The following is a 12,281-nucleotide window of genomic DNA, read 5'->3' on the forward strand; positions in this document are numbered from 1 at the left end:
ACCTCCTCTCCAATAATTTGAATAGTATCATAAAGCATCAGTTCGATGTTCCAACACCTATCCAAATCCTCTTGAATACTCAAAACACTAGTAACATTTTTTGCTAAATGATTAACAAAAGTAGTTGTCTTAACTTCTTGTGTCAATTGCAGAAGCAATGGTGCTAGCTATTAATGTAATTAAAGCTGCTGTGCTAGCAATAATCAAGCCCACTACCTTCTTGCTTCTGCTTAAAGCCTGACTCACTTCTTCCAGTACTTGCAAGCTTTTTTCAGAATACCAAATTTCTGTAATACTCACAGGCAATAAAACAAAAGCTGGTTGATAGACCACCATAACAGACATGCTAGGTTTCAGCACACTAACACAATTAGAAATTGTACAATCAATACAACTTACATTAAATACTGTAGAAGAAACAAAAGTAATTTTTAACACTACCAATTAATAAAAGATTAAGAGCCTTAACACATGCACTAGCACTTGTTCAAAGTCGAGATCCTATCCCAATTTTATCTATTGCTAACATATCTTAAAAAAGAACTGCAGCTAACTTCTGAATATGTCTCTGAAAATGTCCAGAACCAGTCTTCCAAATGAAGACCGTCATTTCCAATATTGTATTTATTTCTATACCAGTCCATGATTGTGTCAGAGTAACTGGTCACATTAAAGGAGAGAGAAAAGTCATTATAACTTCTTTATTTGATTAATTTTTTGAAGGCAGTTTCCACAGTCTCCATGTTCTCTGTCCCAAAAGGTCTAAAAACCTGAGGCAAGGCAGTTTGTCCAATCTGTGATATAGGCATGCAAAGGTGGGTCGGATACATATGTCCAATACAACTTCCCAGTCACCATTGTCAGGGCACTCAGCAAGCTCACAGGTCAGCATCATTCTTTGTCTGGGCATTAGCATGTCTCACCTGTGCTCTGGCAGCCATCATGCTCCTTCAACATTCTGAGGAAGAAACACAAACATGCTCTCCTCCCCATATTAAATACCTGATCAGGACCATGCCATATGCCAGTATGTGGATCCTTCTATTTCACTTAGGCATAAATATGCCTAGTTGTAGGGTGCCATAGACACTCAGCAGAGAGTTCCTTAATATCTAAATTTTAAACTTTTTTAAATAAAAAGAACATGATTTAAATAATTTGTGGTGTATGGAAATGTAACTCACCCTTTTTTTTTTTAAAGATTTATTTATTTCATGTATGTGAGTACACTGTAGCTGTCTTCAGACACACACCAGAAGAGGGCATCGGATCCCATTACAGACGGTTGAGAGCCATCATGTGGTTGCTGGGATTTGAACTCAGGACCTACTGGAAGAGCAGTCAGTGCTCTTAACTGCTGAGCCATCTCTCCAGCCTGTAACTCACCCTTTTTTATTTTATGAAGATATTGTTTTTAAGTTTCATGGGCCCGTTCCACAATACTTTGTCCTTGAGGATTATAAGGAATCCCAGTAATAAGGGGAATATTAAATTGTCGACAGAAAGTTCCAAATTCTTGACTGCAGTAGCCAGTTCCATTATCTGTTTTAATCTGATTGGGAACACCAAGTATAGTAAAACAACGCAGGCAATGACTAATTACATTTTTAGTTGCTTCTCCTGTTAAAGCAGTTGCAACTAGAAAGCCTGAAAGGGTGTCAGTAGTCACATGTACATATTTTAATTTTCTAAAATCAGAAATATGAGTAACATCCATCTGCCATAATTGATTAGGTACAAGTCCTCAAGGATTAACACCATTATGTGGTACAGGTAGGAACTGAGGATATTCAGGACAAATCTTTACAATTTGACGTGCACATTCTCTAGAAATACTGAATTGTTGTCTCAAGCTATTACTATTTTGATGATAAAAGAATGAGGTTGTAGGTCTTGCTCTCTTGCCTTTTTGTTCCTGCTCTGTCTCCTCGCCCCTTCCCTATTCCCTTCCTCCTCTCTCCACATGCTCATGGCTTGCCTCTACTTCTCTACTCTCTCCCTCTCTCTGCATTTCTCTGCCTCTACTACCCTCTTAACTCCCCTCCCCATGCCCTGAATAAACTCTATTCTATACTATTAAAAAAAAATATGAGATTGTATGGCGAATTGTTCGTGTGTAAGGCCTATAATCTGCCTGATATACAAATCTGCTGTGGCATTGCCCTCCTAAAGGGTCCTGGCAATCCAGTAAGAGCTCTTAAATGTCCTATAAAGACAGTCCTTTTAAGGAACAGTACTTTCTCTTAAATTGAGTTGTATTTGCATAAATAATGGCAAAACTTGAGAATTAGCAGTATCTAAAAAAGGAACAGTTTCAAGTAATTAAACCATGAGATATATATTGGCTATCAGTATACAAATTAAAAGCTTGATTTTTCAGCATTTCAAAAACAGTGGCTACAGCATGTAGTTCAATTATTTGTGCTGAAGCGAGGGAAACTCAAGAGAATGAACATTTGATCCAATTACATGTGCTGCCTTTCCATAGATGAGCTGTCTGTAAATACAGTAAGTACATTTTCTATGGGCTGCATGTATAGAGGAAAATTGTAACAACTTGCCTTTTAGGTAATGATTATCAATTTTGCTTGAAAAATTTGCACATGCAATAAGCCAGATATCAGCATTCTGCAATAACCAATTTAATTGCTGTTTGGAATAAGGAATAAATATTTCATCAGGTTCTTTCACAAAATATTTCCATGATTCTATCCTACAATTCTGTATTAACATAGCAACAGCTTCATGATATGGTGTTAAAACTTTACTTGGAGATGAAGAAAGATGAATCCACATTAATGGTCCCTTTTGCCAAAGGATTGCTGTGGGCGAGTGAGTTGTAGCAAGGATGCAAGGAGCCAACTATTGACTAGTCTATATAATGTATCTGTTGTTGGCTGATAGCTTCCTCTACTTTCTGCAAAGCTATTCATCCCTCGTTAGTTAGTTGTTGAGAGGAGTAGGATGTGCATCCCCCTTGAGAATATCAAACAGAGGTTTAAGTTCTCCTGTGGTAAGCTTAAGATGAGGTCTTAGCCAATAAATACCTAACAACTTTTGATAATCATTTAAAGTAAGTAAATTATCTTTTTTTTACTTGAATTTTCTGTGCCACAATATGTCTGGGACATAACTAACCGATGTCCCAAGTATTGAAAAAGACACTGCCTTTGGATCTTCTCTGGAGCAACAAAATTTTAAAGCCTGTTGTGTAAGAGCAAAGGCTCTTAGTAAAACTTCAGAGGAATCAGCTAATAAAATGTTCATGTAATGAATAATACACACTGAAAGATTCAAAGTCCTTATTTCTTGTATTGAAGCAGCAACAAATTTTTGACATAAAGCAGGGCTATTAGCCATTCTATGAGGCAAAACTTTCCAATGATATTACTTCATGAATTCTTTAAAAATACAAGCAGGCACACTAAATGTAAACCCCTCACAGTCACCAGGATGCAAAGGAACAGTAGAAAAACAATCCTTCAAATCCATAGTAATTGTATAAGCAGTTCCTGGAATGACAGCTGGAGTAGGCAAGCCAGGCTTCAATGACCCCACAAGTTTCATCAACCCTTCGCAAACCCGGCAACAATCTCCACCTGCTTGATTTTTTTCTTAATTACAAATATGTGTAAATTAAAATCCTGAGCCTGTGATCAAACTGGAAACTGCAGACCGTGCTCCCAACCACTGAGCCCTTTCTCTGGCCCCATAAAAAGTATTTTTAAAAATTTTCAAGATTAATCCCAGCACTTGGGAGGCAGAGGCAGGCGTATTTCTGAGTTCGAGAGTTCAAGGCTAGCCTGGTCTACAGAGTGAGTTCCAGGACAGCCAGGGCCACACAGAGAAACACTGTCTCAAAAAACCAAACCAAAAAAAAAAATATATATATTTTTTCAAGATGAGGGCTGGAGAGATGGCTCAGCAGTTAAGAGCACTGACTGCTCTTCCAGAAGTCCTGAGTTCAATTTCCAGCAACCACACGGTGATTCACAACCATCTGTAATGGGATCTTATGCCCTCTTCTGGTGTGTCTGAATCGACTGTATATCCACATATTTAAAATAAATAAATTAAAAAAAATTTCAAGGTGAGCCAGACAGTGGTGGTGCATTCCTTTAATCCCAGCAGTTGGGAGCCAGGCGCAGGCTGGTGATCTCTGAGACTGTGACCAGGTTATCTATGTGGAGAGTTCTAGGACAGCCAAGACTGCATAATGAGACCCTGTTTCCAAACGACCCCAGGCATGTGGTGGCAACTGCATTTAGTTCTAGTACTTGGGAGGCAGAGGCACGTGGAGCTCTGAGTTCCAGGACAGCCTGGTCTTCAGAGTGAGGCCAGCCTCGTCTAATGAGCAAGTTCCAGGACAGCCAGGGCTATGCAAAGAAACCCTGCCTTGAATAAAACCAAAAAACAACAAAAAAACCAACTCCCCCAAAACAGACAAACAAACAATAACCAAAAACAAACTTGCTGCTCTTGTAGAGAACCAGGGTTCAATCCCCAGTGACCACGTCAGGTAGCTGACGATTGTCTATAAGTCCAGCTGCAGTAGGAATAACTTTTCCAGTCTCTGTGGGCACCTGCACTCATGTGCATATTCCTACACACACAGGTTGGTCTCAAACTCACAAATATCTGCTTGTGGGCTGGAGAGATGGCTCAGCGGTTAAGAGCACTAGCTTATGAGTTCAATTCCCAGAAATCACATGTTGGCTCACAACCATCTGTAGTGGGATCTGACGCCCTCTTCTGGTGTGTGGAAGACAGAGACAGAGTACTGAGTACTCACATATATAAATAAATCTTAAAACAAACAAACAAACAAAATACCAAATATCTGCTTACCCCTCGAGTGCTAGGGGATTTAAAGTGTGTGCCGATTATATAATTTTTTTAAACCCATTTTACCTTGGAAGTGGTGGCACATGCCTTTAATCCCAGCAATGGGAGGCAGAGTCAGGTGGATCTCTGTGAGTTCCAGGACAGCCTGGTCTACAGAGCCATTTCCATGACAGCAGGGCTACACACACACACACACACACACACACACACACACACACCTTTCTCAATAGATAGATAAATAGAATTTTTTTTTAAAAAGTTAAGTGAAAAAGGAAACAGTGTATTTATTACTTTTCTGTAGCTGTGATAGACAAAAAGCAACTTGGAGAGGAAAGACTTTATTTCAGTTTATACTTCCAGCATTGAGAGAAGTCAGTGCAGGAACTAAAAGCAGGAGCATTGAGGCAGAAACCATGGAGAAATGTTGCTTACTGCTTTGCTCACTGGTTTATGCTCAGCTGGCTTTCTTATATAGCTGAGGCCAATCTGCATAGGGATTGTGCTGCCCACAGTGGGTTTGATGGTCCCACATCAATCATTCATTAGTCAAGGCACTCATTCATACACATGACCACAGTCCAGTCTAATGCAGGCAGTTTGTCAACTGAGATTCACTTTGCCATGGTGATTCAAGTTTGTTTCAAGTTGACAAAACTAACCAGGACAATGAAGAGGTCCAGACCCCCCTTATCCATTTCCTCAACAATAAGCTTTAGAAAGCTGTCAGTTAAATAAATCTTAAAAAAAAAAAAAAAAAAGGTCTGGAGAGATGGCTCAGTGGTTAAGAGCACTGACTATACTTCCAGAGGTCCTGAGTTCAAATCCCAGCAACCACATGGTGGCTCACAACCATCTGTAATAGGATCTGATGCCCTCTTCTGGTGTGTCTGAAGACAGCTACAGTGTATTCATATATAATAAATAAATAAATCTTAAAAAAAAAAAAGAAAGCTGTCAGTTGGCTTGGTTCTGAGGGTTCCTAGTAAAAGTTACTGCTTCCATTTTAAAGATGGAGAAGACAAGACCTGATGTTGCATCCAGCATACTTGTGTGCTCACAATAAAGTCTGGTTTATATCTGGTCCAGCTTCTGTATATATTTGTACTCTTGCTCTTGTACATACCTATCTGGAATGGAAAAGACCCAATTTGTTGATGCAGGTTAAGAGTGTCACAGAGTTACCCACTCGATAGCCAAGCAAACCCCCTTCCACCCACTTTTCTCTTTTCTTGCCCTTTGAAGAAGTCTCATATAGCCCAGCTGGTCTCAAATTCACTTTGTAGCTGAGGATGACTTTGTACTATGGATCTTTGTGCGTCTACATTTCTGTTTCTGAGACAACAAGTATGTATCTCTATGACTATATGCCTAGTCTACTCAGTGTTGGTGATGGAACCTAGGGTTTCATGTATGCTAGTCACACACTACAAGCAAGAATTATACATTAAGTATAAGATGATACTTAAAAAGAAATCTAGCCAGGTGGTAATGGTGCACACCTTTAGTCCCAGCACTCAGGAGGCAACAGCAAGCAAATCTCCAAATTTGAGGCCAGCCTAATGAAGAGCTACAGAGAAACCCTGTGTTGAAAAACAAAAACAGCCGGGCAGTGGTGGTGCACGCCTTTAATCCCAGCACTTGGGAGGCAGAGGCAGGCGGATTTCTGAGTTCGAGGCCAGCCTGGTCTACAGAGTGAGTTCCAGGACAACCAGGGCTACACAGAGAAACCCTGTCTCAAAAAACCAAAAAAAAAAATAAAAAAAGAAAAAAAAAAGAACAACAAAAACAAAGCAAAAACAAAAAATGTAAATATATATATTATATATAAATAAATAAATAAATATGCACATACTCACACATATATATAAAATTTAAAATCTAGTATGAGCCGGGCAGTGGTGGCACACGCCTTTAATCCCAGCACTTCGGAGGCAGAGACATGTGGATTTCTGAGTTTGAGGTCAGCCTGGTCTACAGAGTGAGTTCTAGGACAGCCAGGACTACACAGAGGAACCCTGTCTCAAAAAACCAAAAAAAAAAAAAAAAAAAAAAAATCTAGTATGGATAGTAATGGTAGCATATACCTTTAATCACAGCACTCTGGAGACAAAAAAAATTCTAGTATGTAATTTGGACATGGTGTTGTCTGTAATCCTAGTACTCAGGAGAAAGTGTTGGAGGCTCCTAAGTTGAAAGCAGTTCTGGCTGCATAGGTAGCCCCCCAGAGGTGTTGGGAAAAGAATGTGGGTCCTCTGTAAGAGCAAGTGCTCTTAACTGCTGTGCCATCTTACCAGCCACCAAAATTTATTTTTTGGAGACAATCTCATTATGTAACCTTGGCTGACCTGAACTCACTATGTAGATAAAGTTGACCACGAAGAAAGATCAGCTTGCTGTGGTTAAGGACAAATGCCACCAGACCCTGTCTAAAAACAAACCTTAAAACCCAAACTGAGCTGGATGTGGTGGTGCATGCATTTTGTCCCAGACTTGGGGGGTAGAGGCAGGAAGATCTCAGTTCGAGGTCACCCTGGTCTCAAGATCCAGTTCCAGGTCAGCCAGAGCTACACAGAGAAACTGTCCTCGAAAAAAATGAAAACAAAAAAGCCATCAACCAAAAAATACCATGAGTCTGCCAGTCTTGGTAGCTTGGGTCTGTAATCCTAGCATTTAGGAGGCAGTAGCAGGGGGGTCACTACCAGTGATTTAATGGCCTGAAACATTTTTTGTTCTACTTTGTGACAGAAAATGGCCTTTTTTGTTTGTTTGTTTGTTTAGAGAAGGTCTCACTTTATACCCACAGCTGCCCTGGAATCTCACTATGTAGATCAAGCTGTATTCTGCCATGCATGCAGCACTCAGGAAGGAAGACACAGAGCAAGTGCCAGGACAGTCAGGGCTACACAAAGAGACGTGGTCTTACAAACCAAACCAAGGGGGCTGGAGAGAGGTGGCTCAGCAGTTAAGAGCACTGCTGCTCTTCCAAAGGTCCTGAGTTCAATTCCCAGCAACCACATGGTGGCTCACAACCATCTGTAATGGGATCCGATGCCCTCTTCTGGTGTGTCTGAAGACAGCTACTGTGTACTCATATACATAAAATAAATAAATCTTTAATAAAAAAAAAAAAAACAAAGACAAGCAACAAAAACAAGAAACAAGTTGGTAACAAACTCAGAGATCCACCTGCCTCTGCCTCCAGAACCCTCTCTGGCCACCACCAAATATTTTTAAAACCCAACCAGAGGCCTGGAAATCTCCACATTTGTACAGAGTTCTACACTCATTCATCCTTCCAAGGATAATGGCTTTCTTCGAAATTGTTAGCATTCTGTCTAAACTCCACCCCCACAGTTACCTGGCTACAGCCAGGTAGGCCTGACCCACTATAGAAGGGGCTGCTTGCCTCTTTTGCTCTTTTGATCCCTCTGTCCCCTCGCCCCTTCCCCCTACCCTTCCCACTCTCTCCATGTGCTCATGGCCAGCCTCTACTCCTCTGCTTTGCTTCTCTTCTCTTTCCTCTCCTCCCCTCCCCTCCCCTCCCCTCCCCCTCCCCCTCCCTCTCTCTCTCTCTCTCTCTCTCGCCTCTTTTTCTCCCTCTGCCTCTATGATCCTCCTGGCTCCCCTCCCTAAACCCTGAATAAACTATTCTATACTATACCGGGTGTGGCTGGTCCCTCAGGAAGAAGAGATGCCTCGGCACGGGCCCGCTGAGATATCCCTTTCCCCCTTACCTCACCACACACCCACAGAACATTCTGTTTATCTCTTTATCTTTTTATAAACATATCAGAAATCATAAGGAAAATGGTGACCACGGCTATTTCTACCTTACACCCTGTGCATATTACTTATTCATCCGACTCCCCACAGATTGTGAACCAGAGGGCGGCTCATAGCCGATTGCAGCTCAATAAATATTTGGAAAGCTAATTACTGGGCCTTAGCAGGTTCTGCAGGAAATGTAGTCAGGGCAGAGCAGGCAGGGCTGCGCCAGGATCAAAGCGTTTCCCAGGTCTGCCCTTAGTTCCGCGTCTGCTCTGCCCTGTCCTTGGACAGTCTGGCCATCTCTGGGCTTCACTTTCCCCTCTAGGTGCTCATTTCCGAGCCTAAGGATTCGCTTTTCATCTTTACTATCTCCCATCTGGACCACGCTGCCCCCTCCCCCAACCTCGAGCGTCGCCGCAGTGCCGCCCACTCTGCGCATGCTTCTCGGCTTGAGGCCCAATTTCGTGCCTTGGATATAGGTGTGCGCTTGCGCAGAGCCGCCCAGAGCCCCACAGGGGCGGTGCACCAAGATCTTGTGCGGCTTCTGGGCCCGCCCACCATCTCGCTCCCTCAAAGGACCGGTGCTCATGCGCACAGCGAATGGCTGAGCATGCGCACAGGGAGCGGAAGGGTGGGCTGGCGCGCGCACGAGGCCGGACGGGCAGCGGAAGCAGAAGTGGACTGGGTAGAAAGGGAGGCGGGGGCGCGCGTAGCGGGCGCGCGGGCTGCGTGAGTGCTGTGGGGGGGCGGCCTGCCGAAGCTGAGCGGGCACGCGCGCGAGGCTTTCCCACTAGCTTGGCAGCGGCGGCGACAGCTTCTTTGTTTCCTGAGGAGAAGCGAGACGCCCACTCTGTCTCCGACCCCTCGTGGAGGGTTGGGGGCGGCGCCAGGAAGGTTACGGCGCCGGTACCTCTAGGTAAGGAATGGAGACTCTCGGGCGGAACGAGGCTCCCGGGGCTTGGGGAAGACGGTTTGAATGAAGCCGAGGCGCCGGGAGGGGGAGGGGGCAGCTGGGCGATCAGAGCGGGGTCGGGGTACGGCGGCGCCTGAGGGTCAAGAAGCCTTGCGCGCGCGGCTCAGGCCGCAGTGCAGCGAGACCGCGGCGTCTTCCAGGCTCTGTGGCTGGCGAGACTGGTGGCTCTGGGCCGCGTGAAGGCCGCGCGCGCGTTCTCGTGGGGGTCTTGGGACAAAGCTCCTTCCCTTTGGCGTTCCAGGTGTCCAGATTCCCCACTTTACATTCTGTGAACCCCAACTTTCAACAGTGGCTAAGTGTCGTGGTCTTTTCTGGCCTCGTTTGTAACGGGTGCGATGCCCTATAGTCACGCGTTGGGAGCAACATTTTACCTCAGATATAGATGCCCAGTGTAGCTTGGACACAGTCATGAACCCTCTTCGGTCCCCAGACTTCACTTTTTCTAGTTTTTTGTTTTTGTTTTTTTTTGTTTGTTTGTTTTTCGAGACAGGGTTTCTCTGTAGTCCTGGCTGTCCTGGAACTGACTCTGTAGACAAGGCTGGCCTCGAACTCAGAAATCCGCCTGCCTCTGCCTCCCAAGTGCTGGGATTAAAGGCGTGCGCCACCACTGCCCGGCCTTCTATTTTTATTTATTTATTTTTCGATAAATTCCATTATTGCAGATTTTGAAGGAAAAGTTAAGAATTTATTTCGTGGCTTCAAAATGTTTGCCTAAAAAGTGAAAGCTGCCTGGAAACGTTTGCTCACGGCGGCATTGTTTTTCTTTTGAGTCCCTTGGCCCATCCCATTTTCAGATAGGGCTTTTTATTTTAAAACATCGAAGGCAAGTGTTTGTGCGGGTCCGAAGGCATTGGCTTTTACCTCCAATGACTTCTCAGGAACTGGAAACAAGTTTTTTTTGTTTGAATTGACAGACAGGCTTTGAATTTGATGCCCAGCGCCCTGTCAGCCAGCTGTGTGGCCTTAGGCGAAATGGCTAATCTCTTCAAACCTCTTGGTTTCCTCCTTTCTACTAGAGAATTACTTTTTACTGATAGGATTGGGAAAAACTAGGCAAATAGTTCCTGCATCATCATTATTCTGTTTTTGAAGACAGGATCTTATAACCAAGGGTACCCTCCACCTCCTCTTGTAGACCAGGCTGGCCTTAAATTCCTCATGCTCGTCTTCCTGCCTCCACCTCCCGAGTGCTGGGATAACATATTCAGCCAGGCTTCCTGCACTGTTACTGACTGGTCCAGCAGATAGTTGAATCCCTACTTTGTGTTAACATGTCTGGTAGGGGAATGGGTTGTAAATATGGGGACATTTCTCCTTGGCCTGAATGTGTATTAATTCATTAAGAAGTATTGGGTTTGTTTTGACTCCTCCCACCCCCCTTCACGTCTCACCTTGTAGCTCTGGCTGTCCTGAGACTGTTATCAGGCTGGCCTCAAACTCACAGATCTGCCTTCTGAGTGCTGGGATTAAACTCCTGCAAAGCCATGCTCCTTGGGCCCACTTGTGTTTGTTTTGTTTTTTTCTTTCTTTCTTTTTTTTTTTTTTTCGAGACAGGGTTTCTCTGTGTAGCCCTGGCTGTCCTGGAACTCACTCTGTAGACCAGGCTGGCCTCGAACTCTCGAACTCAGAAATCCGCCTGCCTCTGCCTCCCAAGTGCTGGGATTAAAGGTGTGCGCCACCACTGTCCGGCGTTTGTTTTGTTTTTTTTTAATTAAATCAGTTTTATGTGTTTGGTTTTTGAGACAGGGTCTCTCTGTGCAGCCCTGGCTGTCCTGGAACTTGCTTTGTAGACCAGGCTGGCTTCTAGCTGAACTGAGAGATCTGCCTGCCTCTGCCTCCAGAGTGCTGAGACTCAAGCTGTGAGCCACCAGTGCCAAGCTAGTTAAAGCCTTGCAATTCCTTATTTGTCTATGTAAGTCAGTTCTCCCCTTCATCATGTGGGTTCCTGGGATTAAACTCAGGTGGTCAGTTTTCAGTGCAACTGCTTTACTTGTTGAGTCATTTCTCCTGTCCTAAGCCTTTGAGTGTGTTGGATTTTAGTGGTGTTGATTCTGTACATACTAGGGAAATGTTCTACCACCAAGCCAGTACCCAGCAAGCATGGTTTTGATTTTGTTATTTTTTTACGAATGTGGGATTTTTGTTGTTGTTTGTTCATTTGGGGCCTGGAACCCATGGCCTTGTGCATGCTAGACATGATATATATATATATATCATATATAGATCCCAACCCTTTGGCCTGCCATTGAAGCCTCACAGCCTGTCTTGTGAAGGGACAGAGTGGTTGCCCAAGGGAGCAGTGGTGGGCATAAGTCTAGAAGGGAGGAGGAACCTTCATTCAAAGTCAGGGAAGATGTGTCTTCCCACCCCATAGCTGGGAATGGAGTGGTGCCAGCAGAGCTACTGCTCTGTCTGGTCTCCAACAGTGCAGTTGGAAGCTGGCAGGAGTGGGACAGGAGAGAGGCCTTGGGAGGGATGAACTTGGGTGATTGGTACAAGATCCAAAGCAATAAATGTGTTGCTGCTGTTTGGCTTTGAGCTTCCAGACCATTGCTCTTCTGGCCTCAGATGTCACTGTTCTGAAAGTGATGAAGTCACTGGTGAAGTCTAAGGTCCTGGTTTGGTGGTTTGTTTGTAGGTGCGTGTGAAAGGTGTTAGTTTTTTTTTTTTTTTTTTTTTTTTTTTTTTTTTGTTT

The 12,281-nt window shown here is 43.9% G+C and overlaps 1 protein-coding gene across 3 annotated transcripts in view; it reads left to right on the plus strand.

Annotated features, from left to right (window-relative positions):
- The first annotated feature begins 9,237 nt into the window (after positions 1-9,237).
- Smarca4 (SWI/SNF related, matrix associated, actin dependent regulator of chromatin, subfamily a, member 4) overlaps positions 9,238-12,281 on the plus strand; it is an 89,129-nt gene continuing 86,085 nt past the window's right edge. For 2 of the 3 annotated variants that reach the window (XM_028763884.1, XM_028763880.1), the window contains exon 1: positions 9,409-9,529. The gene's annotated coding sequence lies outside the window, so the exon portion shown is untranslated. Of the gene's footprint in view, positions 9,530-12,281 lie in introns of all 3 variants that reach the window. The other variant, XM_028763883.1, reaches the window with a different exon arrangement.

The sequence above is a fragment of the Grammomys surdaster genome, unplaced genomic scaffold (assembly GCF_004785775.1).
Source record: "Grammomys surdaster isolate TR1022 unplaced genomic scaffold, NIH_TR_1.0 140, whole genome shotgun sequence".
NCBI lineage: Eukaryota > Metazoa > Chordata > Mammalia > Rodentia > Muridae > Grammomys > Grammomys surdaster.